General features: G+C 33.6%; 1 protein-coding gene across 1 annotated transcript in view; it reads right to left on the bottom strand.

Moving 5' to 3' along the window:
- The window catches only part of LOC143230756 (uncharacterized), a 187,598-nt gene that overhangs the window by 158,000 nt on the left and 15,354 nt on the right, over positions 1–14,244 (bottom strand). The window lies entirely within an intron of this gene.

Raw genomic sequence — 14,244 nt, 5'->3', positions numbered from 1 at the left:
CCCACCGCCAACTCTTGGGTACTCTCTTGCTAACGAATAATGGGACTGATAGCAGCATTTTGACGCCCCCATGACGGGAATTCAAATTCGCGACTCTTAGATTACGAATCGAGCACCCTAACCATCTGGCCTTACTCAGAATTAAAAAAATGTGAAACTTCAGGATCATATCGATTTTATCGTAACTCCGTAAACAAACTTACATCATGAAATGTTTGAAAAGGGACTGGAGAAGCAGATAAATCTAGATCATTTTGTGTTATATTATATGATCATATACAAACAGAACTATTACTAGAAAGAGATTCACAACGTTCGGCACGTATAAGAATCGTATAGTACGTCGCCCTCTTTAGGGCAAACTTTCTAAACATTTACAAGCTTTCTTCAATTGTCATACTCAGGCTTTTGTTGAAATACGTAAATGAATGTTTGTAATGTTTCATCATCTTTAATAAATATCGCATTATTTACTCATTACTTTCAGTACGACACAAAAATGTGTAACAAATAATAATCGAGTGAATGAAAAAGTAGTTCTACGGTAGTTTTTTTCATTCATGTGTTAAAAATTAAACAGTCTGTAGTTTTAGGTTTAACACAAAAAAGACTTAAGACTTTTAAATGAGTTAATAAGAGTTTTCAAAGAGTTAATAAGAAACAAAGGGCACATATTTTGTTTTTGTTTTAGTTCCACATTCTTACACAAATGAGTGAACAAGAAAACGATTGTGACTGTGTAATGTAAGTAAACAACAACCATAAGTAACAATCATTAACATTAACCTCACAGTTTCATCTTACAAATAGTTACCAGCACAAAGTAAGAAAACCCTGAACTATAACTGCTATACATATTTTCCTGTTAGTTTGGTTTTACAGTACATAAGGTCTCCGATATAGACATCTATATAAATATGTGTTGCCGCTTTGTTTGAGAAATAAAAGATTTTATTTATACTGTAGACGCTTGTACACTGATTCTAAACTTGTTAGCTGGATCCCCTGTACGCCAGTGTTATTACGTTTTAAATGTCATTTATTGTAGTTGAAAATTTGATTATGAAGTTACTTTTTGTCTGCGCCCGTGACTGCTACTCAGCCAAACGTCGACTTGTCTTATAATGCATTTTCGTCTGGCTCAACCCCCTCCCCTCAATCTCCTCTCCAAACTCTATCAGCAACTGTAATCTCTCTTGTCAACTTCTCATGCTTGCGTTCCACGTGTATGTGTGTGTGTTAAGAACGATGGAAGATAGGCTTCTACATGAAGTAGCAATTTTATAAATGCGGTATTTTCTTTGTTACACAGCGTGCTCAGAACATGCTTTTAGCTCCCGCGGTTTACTGATAACAGTGCACGTGCATCAAATACGAACAAGCACCAACCTGCCATATGTATAGATAGGAATTAATTTCTTAATCAACTTTTTCTATCAGTATTCTTGGAAGTGTTTTCACTTTTAATGAATAAATTAAAACTATGTATAGATGATACGCTAACAAGTTCAATACTTTTTATATATTGTACAAGAAACAAACAAAAATGTATTTCAGCACCAAAACATTAATTGACGAAACATAACTTTTAAAAACCTACGAGTTACAAGGATTGCTAAAGAGGGTTTTACATGCCACACCCTCACAACGAAATATCTGATCGCCAATTATCAAACTATTCCACTTATTAACTCAACAGTGAGTGATGAAGATTTAGGTTAATATTGATTTCAAGTCGTTGAAGACGGATCGTCCAGCTACACTATAATCTAGATCCCACGAGTATTTTCTAAAACTATAAAGAAGGTAATCTCACCACTGCCGTGGGCATTGGTAACTGACTTGTCGCCATCTGGAGATCCAGGTGTCCAAACTTCAACCATAATTCATCGCGAAATAATGCATTGGTCTACCGCAGAACAAGACAACCTCCTTGGCATTCCTCTGCGGAGCTAATGTTAGGGTGTATATAGCTGCAAAGAACATCAAGGCTGCTAAAGTTCTTCGAAAGTTTGATACTGTGTTATACAATCACCGTTACTCCAGATCGGTCGCCCAGCCTCCTTCGTAGAGCTTAATCTATCCTTCCCCGCGCTAGGGACGAGAGACTCGTTGTTTGTACAGGTGATGTTCGATCATTCCGAAAGATTTGTTCACTTCATGAGAAGTAACAACATTTCCGAGTTCTCAGTATAATGTGCCTGTTTTGTAACTTATAAACATATATTATGTCTCGTAGATTTTAAAATCTTAATACCATCCATCAATTAAGCCGTATGTCTATTTACCTAGAGCGTATTTCAACTGTGAAAATAAAATTTATATTTGCTTATATGTAAAACAACACATTTCGATATAAAAATGTAACGTTCTTAACATCAAAACAACAACAATAAAAACTCCAAACATGCTAGTTATAAATCAACAAAAATAGTTTACACATTATCGAGTCAGAACAATGTAAAAAATCATTGTTTTCTTAAAGACTATGGTTTTTGGCCCCAGTCCAGCGGTAGTATGTCTTTGGACTTACAACGCTAGGGGTTGGGTTTCGATACCCATGATGGGTAGAGCACAGATAACCCGCTGTGTAGCTTTGTACTTAATTACTAATAGACCAAGATTTTAGTTTAAGTTAAAGAATACAACTTGAAGATACGAACAAACAATTATAATGTTTTTCATTCTCACTCACATAACACGGTCCCACTTAATAACAGAATGAAATATTCAATTACTTCTCAATTAATTCTGATAAAACTCAGTATTGTATAAAATGAAAACTTTGAATAATCCCAACTTATAAAAACAATACCAAAATAAAAGCAAAGAGAAAACTGTAGTAGAAGCAATGTTGTAAAGAAATATTACAGTTTGAAAGAATTCAGGTTTTTAGTTTAATATACTTTTGTTTGTGTACTTTATGGTTCTTATAACATTCTCATTGAACCTGTATACATTTTTTTGGATTATACTGCTGCAAACGAGAAGTGTTTCAGATTATACTGCTGCAAACGAGAAGTGTTTCAAATTGTACTGCTATAAGCGAGAAATGTTTCAGATTTAACTGCAATAAACGAGAAGTGTTTCGTATTATGCTGCGATAAACGAGAAGTGTTTCAGATTATACTGCTATAAGCGAGAAATGTTTCAGATTTAACTGCAATAAACGAGAAGTGTTTCGTATTATGCTGCGATAAACGAGAAGTGTTTCAGATTATACTGCTGTAAAGGAGAAGTGTTTCAGATTATACTGCTGTAAAGGAGAAGCATTTCAGATTATACTGCTATAAACGAAAAGTGTTTCAAATTATACTGCTACAAACGAGAAGTGTTTCAGATTATACTGTTATAAATGAAAAGTGTTTCAGATTATACTGCTATAAACGAAAAGTGTTTCAAGAATTGTTTTTTAAGTAGTTCATATTCTCTAGTGGATCGAGAGTCATCAAAACGTGTGCTAAAATCCATTTTTCACCTGTATTTTTTATCATTTATAGCACCATTTTCTGTCACAATTACCTTGCTGACCAAACAGACAAAATTGGAAAGAACATTCTTACTTAAATCTGCTAGCAAATCAATAACTGTATCATTTGCATTTAGAATTTACTAAATATTTAGTAACGGAGGTCAGTCTTACCCACTTTTGTATTACAAATTTATATAAATTTGCTTTTTCTCTCTCTGTCTGTCTCCTTTTTTTTTGGGATAACGTACAAATATCGCAGATAGCCCTCGAGTAACTTTACATGAAGTCCATATAAAAAATTTAGTTTATTACAGCGTTAAATACTGTTGTTTAGTTCTGCTCTTTTTCTTGTCTCAAAAAAAGTGTCTAGTAACGTTTCGTTTAATACCAATACTCTTTTCAGTTAAGATATATCTGAACTAAGAAAAAACTTATGGATTTACATATTACTGAGGTCTTTTATAGGTATAACGACAATAATTTATGTGAAGTAAAACACATATCATTTAAGGAAATGGATCTCTACAAATGTTGACAGTGAGTGCCTTACAATAACTCTTTTTTTCTCTATAATAATTTCGGATGTACCTAACCAATATTAAAGAAAATGAAAACGTTTAGTTCATAATTTTGAAAACAGTTTAGGCAAGCTATACAGTAATGTCGATAAATAAAATATGGACCTCATAAAATGTTGAGAGTTGGACAAGAGTTTGCTGAAGCCTTTACCAATCCCCCCGGGCCTGGCATGGCCTAGCGCGTTAAGGCGTGCACTTCGTAATCTGAGGGTCGCGGGTTCGCGCCCGAGTCGCGCCAAAACATGCTCGCCCTCCCAGCCGTGGGGGCGTTATAATGTGACGGTTAATCCAACTTTTCGTTGGTAAAAGAGTAGCCCAAGAGTTGGCGGTGGGTGGTGATGACTAGCTGCCTTCCCTCTAGTCTTACACTGCTAAATTAGCGACGGCTAGCACAGATAGCCCTCGAGTAGCTTTGTGCGAAATTCCAAAACAAACAAACAAACCAATCCCCCCTAGCGGGACAATAGTACGTCCACAGATTTATAATGCTAAAATTTGGAGGTTCGATTCCACGAAGTGGATAACACAGATAGTCAATTGTGACTTTGCTCTACAACGAACAAACAGGTCTTCATCTAGAAAGCATCTGATGAAGATTCACCAGAATACTGACAAGCTGTTTTAACTCCAGGTAGTTGTAATCTGGAGCAGATTTAGCGTCGTATCAGCTAATACTTTAACACGTGTGTAAAGAAGAGTGAGTTAATCTGTTAAGCTAACTGTGGTAAGATTGTACGTATGTGTCAAAGATATTAACCAGTTGTGTTTGTTGTCCGTCTTAATATAGAAGATTCTTAATTAGTATTGTATTAATCTTCGCGTACATATACACAAACTTAATCTCATTTACAACAGTACAGTGACATTGTTATACTTTGTTGGCAGCTGCCACGGTGCTAGTTTCTCCTTCTTTCATTTTATTATCCATTGTTATCTGGTCATAGCGTGACCTACTAGCTAATGCAAATCCAAAGGTTCCTGTTTCACTTCTCATTGTGACACAAACACTGTGGATATATGAAAAAGAGTAACTGTCGAATCGCACTATTTGATTAGATGAGTAGAAAAAGAGTTGGCGGCGGTTTCTGTCGATTAGGTGCCTCCATTCTAATTTATCATTTCAAAAGTAGGGACAATTGTGCTAAGATATAACTTTTTCAGTAACTTTACACAGAATTTCTGAGACAAACAAATAAACATTTTGATAATTAAATTGAAAGTACGAAAAGTTCAGAGAAAACCAAATCCTACAACATGTAATCGACTAATTTATCTTTCCTAGAAACTGATATATATTTGTTGAAATTACAAATATCTACCGTTAAACACGAAAACTCATTAGCCCCAACTTAATCAAATTTGTTGGCTCACTTTGACAGATTTACTATTATATATTTATTTTAATATCTATGTTTGTTTTAGTTAAATATGTATTTAGAAATACATGTCACTTGTATTGTTAAATGTGTATTGCGAGAGTTCCTCCTATTTTATAAATTTGTAGAATATTCTCGAGCGTAAGAATCAACAATGTATTATGTGTGTATGTCAAATTTTAATAATTGCCAATATCAACGCCAATTGAACTTTGGAAAACATCGCCTTAAAGTTTATAAATCGACTAGCGAAGAGACAGTTCAATATTATTGTTGGTTTGCTACAGTTAGCATACTATAAATCTCAGAAGTCATAATTATGATAAACGCTTATTCATCGGGAAACTACATATACTTGACCAGGAACGTTTATACATTACGAACTTTATACACCATTTGACTTTAGTGAATTAACTTCGAACGTTAGTATTTTGGGAGGACATTAGATATCTTTGTCGGAAAAAAAAAGTTTTTAAATGGCGTTAAACCAGCCAAGATTAGAGAGCTAGCTAGTTTACCCCTTAAGTGAACTATGCCTATTTCAACTCAGAATTAATTCATTCATCGTAAACTGTCAATAAAATATTCAGTTCCAGACGAGATAGAAGTATCAGTATTGCTTGTGAGTTTGTAAAACGTTTGTGTATAAATCATTATTTGTAACAACTAGTTCTAATAACTGTTGTTATCATTCGTATTATTGTTTGTGTATTGAAATATATTTAGGTTAAGAAAGAAAACTGTTTGTGTCAATCTTATTGTCAAATATCATAAATTTGATACATGTCGATATTCAATTCGCTTTAAAATTAAAATTAAGGCTATTTGAAATTGTAATATATAACAACAAATCAGACTTATCCAAGATAAATTATGATACGTAACAACCACAAAAATGGTTTTTACTTATTTTCAATAAGTTGTGGATATAACTTGAATTCACTTTTGATAACATACAGATTGTAAGTAAATATTTGCGTAATAATAATAATATAAATTTAGCTAACAAAAAGTAGCTCGTGATTATTATAATTAATTATATCACAATACGTAACAAAGATGTTTAATCTCGACAGAAAACATTAAATGTGATGTATGTATACATGTTTCAAACACATGGGGAAACAAGTTTTCATACAAAAGCTTCCTTCTGAAATCCTGAACGGATCCAACGCACCCCCATTTTTTAAAAATATATTATTCGCTAGGTATTTGATTGTTCCCCTCACTAGATGGCAAGTGAATTTATTGCTTTTTAGTTTCACGATCTATTTATTCCCCTATTTATAAAAATACTGCATCAAACTCTAGGAATCTGTGGACACGATGGTATTAAATGCCTTTCCCTTTATCAGGTTTGAAATACGATATTACAAAGTGGTTAAGTATCAATGTCTGACATGTTGTAATTTAAAACGATGCATAACAAGTTTTTTCCTATATTTTACCCTAACAAAAATCTTTGATACAACTATATAAATACCACAATTTCATATCACATAACTTTATGCTGTTAAAGCATCTATGGTGTTTCGTTACCAAAAACAATGGTTATGTTTTGTGTATAGTTACTCAAATTTAGTATATCGTTTGTAAAAACCTGTTTGGACTTAATACTCATAATTTCACATAAGGTAAGATATATTATTTATGCAAGAGGTAGGCTAAATTTGTGACAGAGCTTGGAACTGGTAAGTTAGGCTCGAAATTGTACAATACCTCTTAATGTTACCCGCAGCATTTTAAACTGTGGGTGTTTTAGTAAAGTGGAATTATTTCTTGATTGTCATTTTCCTCAAGTTCTATCGTATTTACAGCATACTTTGTGGTATTCTGTTTTGATCATTGTTCTCAGCGAGTCAAATATTGTTTGTAAAGGATATTACGTTCTATTGTTTCCTAGTTATCGTTCTCAGCAAATCCTATTGTTTTTAAAAGGTATTTTATTGTATATTATCTCTTGATTGCTCATTTAAGTATTATGTTTTTTGTTTTTTAGCAGCTTATCACATTCTCCGTTGAAATCCGATTTTTTACATATGATCTAATCTTAACGATCTAACATTATTTTACTAGATACATTCTATCTTGTTCTGGTATTACAGTTTTTCAGTGAGGCTCCCACTTCTTTACGGAAATATTATCATGTTTTATATCAGTGTGATTGATAATCCTTTTTTTTTAACACATTTACTTACACGTTACATGATAATCCTAACAAAATAAACATTCAATCATCACATTTTAAACTGTTAAACAGCATGAAACGGAATTCCTCTAAACGTAATTATTACCAGATGATAATGGATAAACGGTAATAATAATTAAGTTTTACGTCTCATGGAAGGTAATGCTCTTTAGATGACTGGTGTTCTTTTGATAAGCACTAAACAGCTTTATGATATCATAAAAATTAATAAAGACAGTTTCTATTCTAAATAAAATTTTCGTTAAACTAAATGGTTTTATGGTCCCATAAAACTTAATAATGGTTATTGCTGGTTAAATATAATTATCGCAAAAAGTATAAATGTTTATAAAAAATATAAGAGAAAAGTAGAGACATGAAAAATTGGTTTTGTTAGTAATTACAACAGTTTTCATAGTTATTGCCTTTGCGAATACGTAACGGGTATTTTCAATTAGTACCTTAACTGTTTAAAGCATATTGTCACTGTAAGGTTATCTACCACCTATATTATCATAATAGTAAGTTGTGGACACAGAGACGACCCCTTTAGCAGAGCTCAAAGAAAAACAAACCTAGGATAAGTATTATAGTATTACAGATTTAATTTGATCCATACTTAAAATTACTTTGTAGATTGGCCAATAGACAGTTTCAACGCAAACTGTATGTTATGTGAACAGCATATGCTAACTGGGCTGTATGCATTGCAGGTATCAAGCCCCAAATTTTAGCTTACTGAACTTACAGTTTTACCGCTGAGCCACTGTAGGGTCATGTGAATAGTATAACAAGTCTTTCTTTAATACCAAGTAATGTGTTTGCTATACATAGTGAGTTTGCCTTATCCTTGGTTAGCTATTTTAGATAACTAATTATGATTGAAACTGTGGTTACGAAGGGAACATAAAATCTGTTGAGGCCATATAAATAAAGCTCGGTTTGATACACACAATAAGTGGGTATAATAATAAACAAAATGTTTCATAAAACTATTCATACACTAACTAAACCTAGTATGCTTGTTCTTGTTACACTGCATTATTGAAGCAGTTTTCTTTATTTTAAGATGTTAAATTCATATCGGGCGAAACCTTAATGCCTGTAATGATCGTTACTTTGTCAAGTTATTTACTGTGCGGGAATAATTACCTGCATGTTTTGCGATTCTTACCTTCTTTTAGGAATTTTCAGCCGATTGGGTTTGAAGAAAACTTTAAAGCGCCACCTCAGTAGGTTCGTATTTAATGTTACTTATTAAGCCGATAATTTTTTGTCGTGGCACAGCAGCTCATAAAACGGCCCTAGTTTGTTTTTGCTATGTTGTTTTTTTTTTAAGTACAAAGTTTTAATTCATATCTCCACCATCTCTTGACCCATACAGATCTAATTACAGTTTTGGACTCAGAAGGTCAAACACTTTCAACTAATGTAGTTAGCCACGCCCAAGGTCTCATAAAATAATTATTATTTTTTCCTCTTTAGTCAATATTTTATTTCAGTGGATTTTATAAATTTTCGTTAATTTCACGATATATATAAAACACCTACACGCAGTATGTCTAAATCTCTACAGTGCCAAGATTGATATAATAAAAAAATCCCTCCCCTGGATTCTTTTTTAGCCGTATCATAGCGGTTCACCAAATAGCTTGGCCTGGCATGGCCTAGCGCGTTAAGGCGTGCACTTCGTAATCTGAGGGTCGCGGATTCGCGCCCGAATCGCGCCAAAACATGCTCGCCCTCCCAGCCGTGGGGGCGTTATAATGTTGCGGTCAATCCCACTTTTCGTTGGTAAAAGACTAGCCCAAGAGTTGGCGGTGGGTAGTGATGACTAGCTGCCTTCCCTCTAGTCTTACACTGCTAAATTATGGACGGCTAGCACAGATAGCCCTCGAGTAGCTTTGTGCGAAATTCCAAAACAAACCAAGTCAAAACCAAATAGCTCCGTCAACTCTTGACCGATTTGAAATCTAATTACAATTTTGGACTCAGGAGGTCTTATAGATTAATTTGAGATCTAATTATAGTTTTGGACTCAGGAGGCCTTATAGATTAATTTGAGATCTAATTACAATTTTGGACTCAGGAGGTCTTATAAATTAATTTAAAATCTACAATTTTGAACTCAGGAAGTCTTATAGATTAATTTGAGATCTAATTACAGTTTTGGACTCAGGAGGTCTTATAGATTAATTTGAGATCTAATTACAATTTTGGACTCAGGAGGTCTTATAGATTAATTTCCCCTAGTCCTCCTAAAATATATTCAATATTGAGGGTTTCATCTTGTTTAAATCTGCGTGGTATCTTATGTTCTAGAAAAAAACAACATTTGTCAGCAAAACGTATGTAATATGTCCAACACCATTCCTTACGCCATAATTTGTAATTTAACTGATAATAGATAACATGAATTATGATGAGAACAAAGCTTCTATATAATTGATTTCTAAGTTTACTAGATACATCTAGTAAAAAAAAAACTGTAATGTGTTTAGTTTAAATCATTAATTCAAAATAAAACCTTTTCAGAAGTTTTAGATATAAATTGTCTCAAGAGCTGCAGTCGAACAAGTGTTTTCTTTGATACTGAAAAATGTCACATGTTTTCAAAATTTATGGTTACAGTTGTTTCATTGTGAACAAAGGGCGTGGCGTGCTTCATAATTGGGTCCTAACAGTGGTTATAGTATTTTGTAAGTTATTCTTACCGAACATTCTTTTCAATTTATGGTGTAGTAATTACGTTGGTGAATTTTAATATATGTGCTAAAAGAATATTTAACAATATTAAATAATAGTAAAACGTTACAATGTTCATTGCAGATATGTACCTTCTAGGAAGACTGTATTAGTGAGAGAAATAAGTCAATTATCGTTTCTGTCATGTGTTATATAGGCTTTGTCACATGTGTCCCAATTTATCAACGTACCTGCAAAACACATTAAGGTTTTCAACAAGGTGAATGTACTTGTCAAACTAAGTACTTTTAGGAAAATAAGTGTATCAATAAACTTATATTCTTATGAAAACTGTTTAGTTTTAGAGTTGTAAATTATACTTAATTATTATGTATTTTCTTTGGTATTTTTAAAAGCTGAAAGAAATTACTTAAACAGATAAGTCTGCATGACGTATTTCTTTCAAACAAGCGCGATATTGTGCTTACGTGAGTACGTGCTTGGACATGTGTACATCACCATAGAGACAAAGAATAAGCAGTGATGGATTACTAACAAGTTGTGTTTGGCATCGTCTGTAATAACGATTAGGAGACTTATACAATGTAATGCTGTTGTTTATAAACATTTCAGAATTTATTACCTTAGTGGTGTGTAAAAGACAAAGTAGATAATCATAATCTAGTTATCTATAGTGAGAAAAAGACGTGTTAGCACGCGGAAATGTCCATTTATCACGAGGAAGTATATTTAGGCTAAATTGAACTTGTATAAAACATAGCCAGCATATACTGATCTCCCAAAACAAAAGAACTTTATATCTACTGACAGAATTAACGCTAGTCCAGGTAGAAATATTTACATGATACAATTAATGTTGCATACGAGCCTTTTTTTTCCTTCCAATCGAAAGACAATTTAATTTAACAAACAACAGAAAATTATGTCAAGCCACTTGCCTTCTTTCATTCGATAAACTGTCAAGAAGGAAGTTGTTTTTTTCGGTAAGTCGTCAATTCTCTAAGGCTTTTAATAATGTTACATAGCAGAAATTATACGTCATTTGTCACTTGATGAATATCATTCGTTTAGCCATAGTCGAATAATTTATTTTCCTTACCTTAGAAACAGTATACCACTCTCTTCAAAGTGTTTAAGTTTGTGGCTCCCTTGTGTACCTTTCCCAGAAACCAACCATTTTCTTAGTACTGTAAGCTATTTCCTGATAAAAATGGTAAATATACTTTCTCGGAGAATATTTCACAAAAAAAAAATCCAAAAACAATTTAAATATTTTTGTTTAAATGCGGATACTTTTTTTTAACCTTTTAACTTGTTTTATGGAACTTTCATTGTATATTCCTTGACCGGCCAGACATGACCAGGTAGGTTAAGGCGTTCGACTCGTCATCCGAGGGTCGCGGGTTCGAATCTCTGTCGAACCAAATATGCTCGCCCTTTCAGCCGTGGTGGCGTTATAATGTTACGGTCAATCCCACTGTTCGTTGATAAAAGAGTAGCCCAAGAGTTGGCGGTGGGTGATGATGACTAGCTACCCTCTCTATAGTCTTACTCTGCTAAATTAAGGACGGCTAGCGCAGATAGCCCTCGTGTAGCTTGCACGAAGTTCACAAAAAATTTCCTTGAATACGAAATACACTACTGAACACGCGCAGTTTTTATTTAACAAATGTTAAATAAATTGACTTCGCCAACTGTATACCGTATTTTCCGCCTAATAAACCGAATTTCTGGCCCTAAATTTTGGACCTGATTTTTGGGGGTCGGCTTATTGGCCAATCACTCCTTTCGGAAATTTCATCTTCTTAGGAAATGTTTTTCTATTGAAAATCACCATAGGCGGTAATTTTGTCCCATCAGCAAAGCACGTTAAGACTACAGTGAAACGTTGTTTCTGGAATTTCATTGGTTACCTAATTACAGTTAGTGGAGCCAATAATGAATGACATATTGATTCCATCTCTGTCTCAATACGACATGTTCTGCTTTACTACAGAACGCCAATGATCACACACAACATGCATGCTGACGCTGAAACGGGACTAAGAAATCATTTTGAAGAAACTTGTCACTTCTTAAAAATGGCTTCGGCTTATTGGGCGGTAATAAGCAAAAACCCTCATTTTCAGAGCTGAAAATTGGCCTCGGCTTATTCGGCGATTCGGCTTATTAACCGGAAAATACGGTACTTCAAAATGTTAAGAATTCATTATCTTTTCCATACCTAAGTTTATAAAATTATGTCTGTGTATATAAGGTGACAAAAACAATGTCAGAATCTTGAAAAAAAACAATTTTTATATTTATTTTTCAGATATTTGTATAACACATAGACATTAATCTAATGATAGGATTTTATGAGCTGACAAAATAATCCCTCATATCAAAGTATTATTTTGTTGTTGTTGTGAATTCCAAAAACATAACATGTTTGCCCCATTGTCAGAACGGTATGTCTATGGCCTTAAATGCTAGAAACCGGTTTTTGATACCCGTGGTGAAAAGAGCACATATAGCCCTTCGTGTTAGCTTCGTACTTAAGTACAAACAAATATAAAATATTTACCTGTGTTATTTTCTAAAAGTTAATTTCATAAGATTAATTTGGACAGAATGTTCTTGTTCTCCTTGTGGCTCAGGGGTAAGTGTGTCAGTGGCCTTATAACGTTAAACCTGGATTTCAATATCTGCGGTGGACAGAGCCCTGATAGCCATTTGTGTAGCTTTCTGCTTTACATCAGGCAAACATAATGTTCTTTTGAACGTTCATTTGGTCATTATTTTCAATAAAAACTTAAAGACATATGTAATTATTTTAAAAAAACACGTTATGTCAATAGGAACATGTAGTGAATATTAATTTATTGTACATTATGATGTCTAAAGATTGTTTTTCTTAATTTACTTTAAGATAACCAGGGTGCTGCTACAGTAATAATCTATTGAATTTTGGTTGAAATACTTTGTGTGTTTAAAGAGACATGTGGTGGTCGGTATGCCGTTGTTTTATTATAGCATTTATAATCTTTATTAAACCTATCGAATTATATAATTTTAGCTTTGTATCTAGAATTTTATTCTATTTTTTTTTAGTTCTAGCATTTACATATTTGAAGATTTTTATGGTTATTGAAGAGAAAGATGTGTAATACAATTATTTACAAAACTGTGACTCTTTGTTCCCGATGTCTAAGATGTTATTAGTATAACGCCGTGAAGATTCATCTCACCTAGGCTTAGGTATTAATTCTCTTTCGTAGTTCTTCTCTTTGGTTCTTCAATTGGAAATAAAAAATAATTCTCGACAACCTTATCGATACAAATGATTTGAAATGATCAAAAGACAATTCAATTCACATGAGAGGAGCCTTGCACAAACGAGTATACTTGAAAGCTATTGATAATATTTTGGGATCACGTTTCAAGCTACTTACGGAGATCCCCAGCTTCAGCTCAGCTGGTATTACAGTAAAGTATTATATGTGAATTATGTTTTTAATTCAACTGAGCAAAAGGAGCTTGAACTATAAGCAAATAACGATTTTTTTTCTTACCAATATTGGTAACAGTTTTTTAAAAATATTTTTGTGATATATGGTTCGATAACCGTGGTGGGTACAGCGCAAGTAATCAGCCCATTTTGTAGTTTTTCTTTTAGCAAAAATAAACAGAAACGATATGTGTATCCCAATTTTTAATTGTAAGTTTTATTTATCTTGTAATGTACCAAGGTGGCCCGGCATGGCCAAGCGCGTTAAGGCGTGCGACTCGTAATCCGAGGGTCGCGGGTTCGCGCCCACGTCGCGCCAAACATGCTCGCCCTCCCAACCGTGGGGGCGTTATAATGTCATGGTCAATCCCACTATTCGTTGGTAAAAGAGTAGCTCAAGAGTTGGCGGTGGGTGGTGATGACAAGCTGCCTTC

This window comes from Tachypleus tridentatus, chromosome 10 (genome assembly GCF_004210375.1).
Source record: "Tachypleus tridentatus isolate NWPU-2018 chromosome 10, ASM421037v1, whole genome shotgun sequence".
Taxonomy (NCBI): Eukaryota; Metazoa; Arthropoda; class Merostomata; order Xiphosura; family Limulidae; genus Tachypleus; species Tachypleus tridentatus.
Note: the sequence above shows the minus strand (reverse complement) of the source record. Positions and strands in the feature narration are given on the sequence as shown.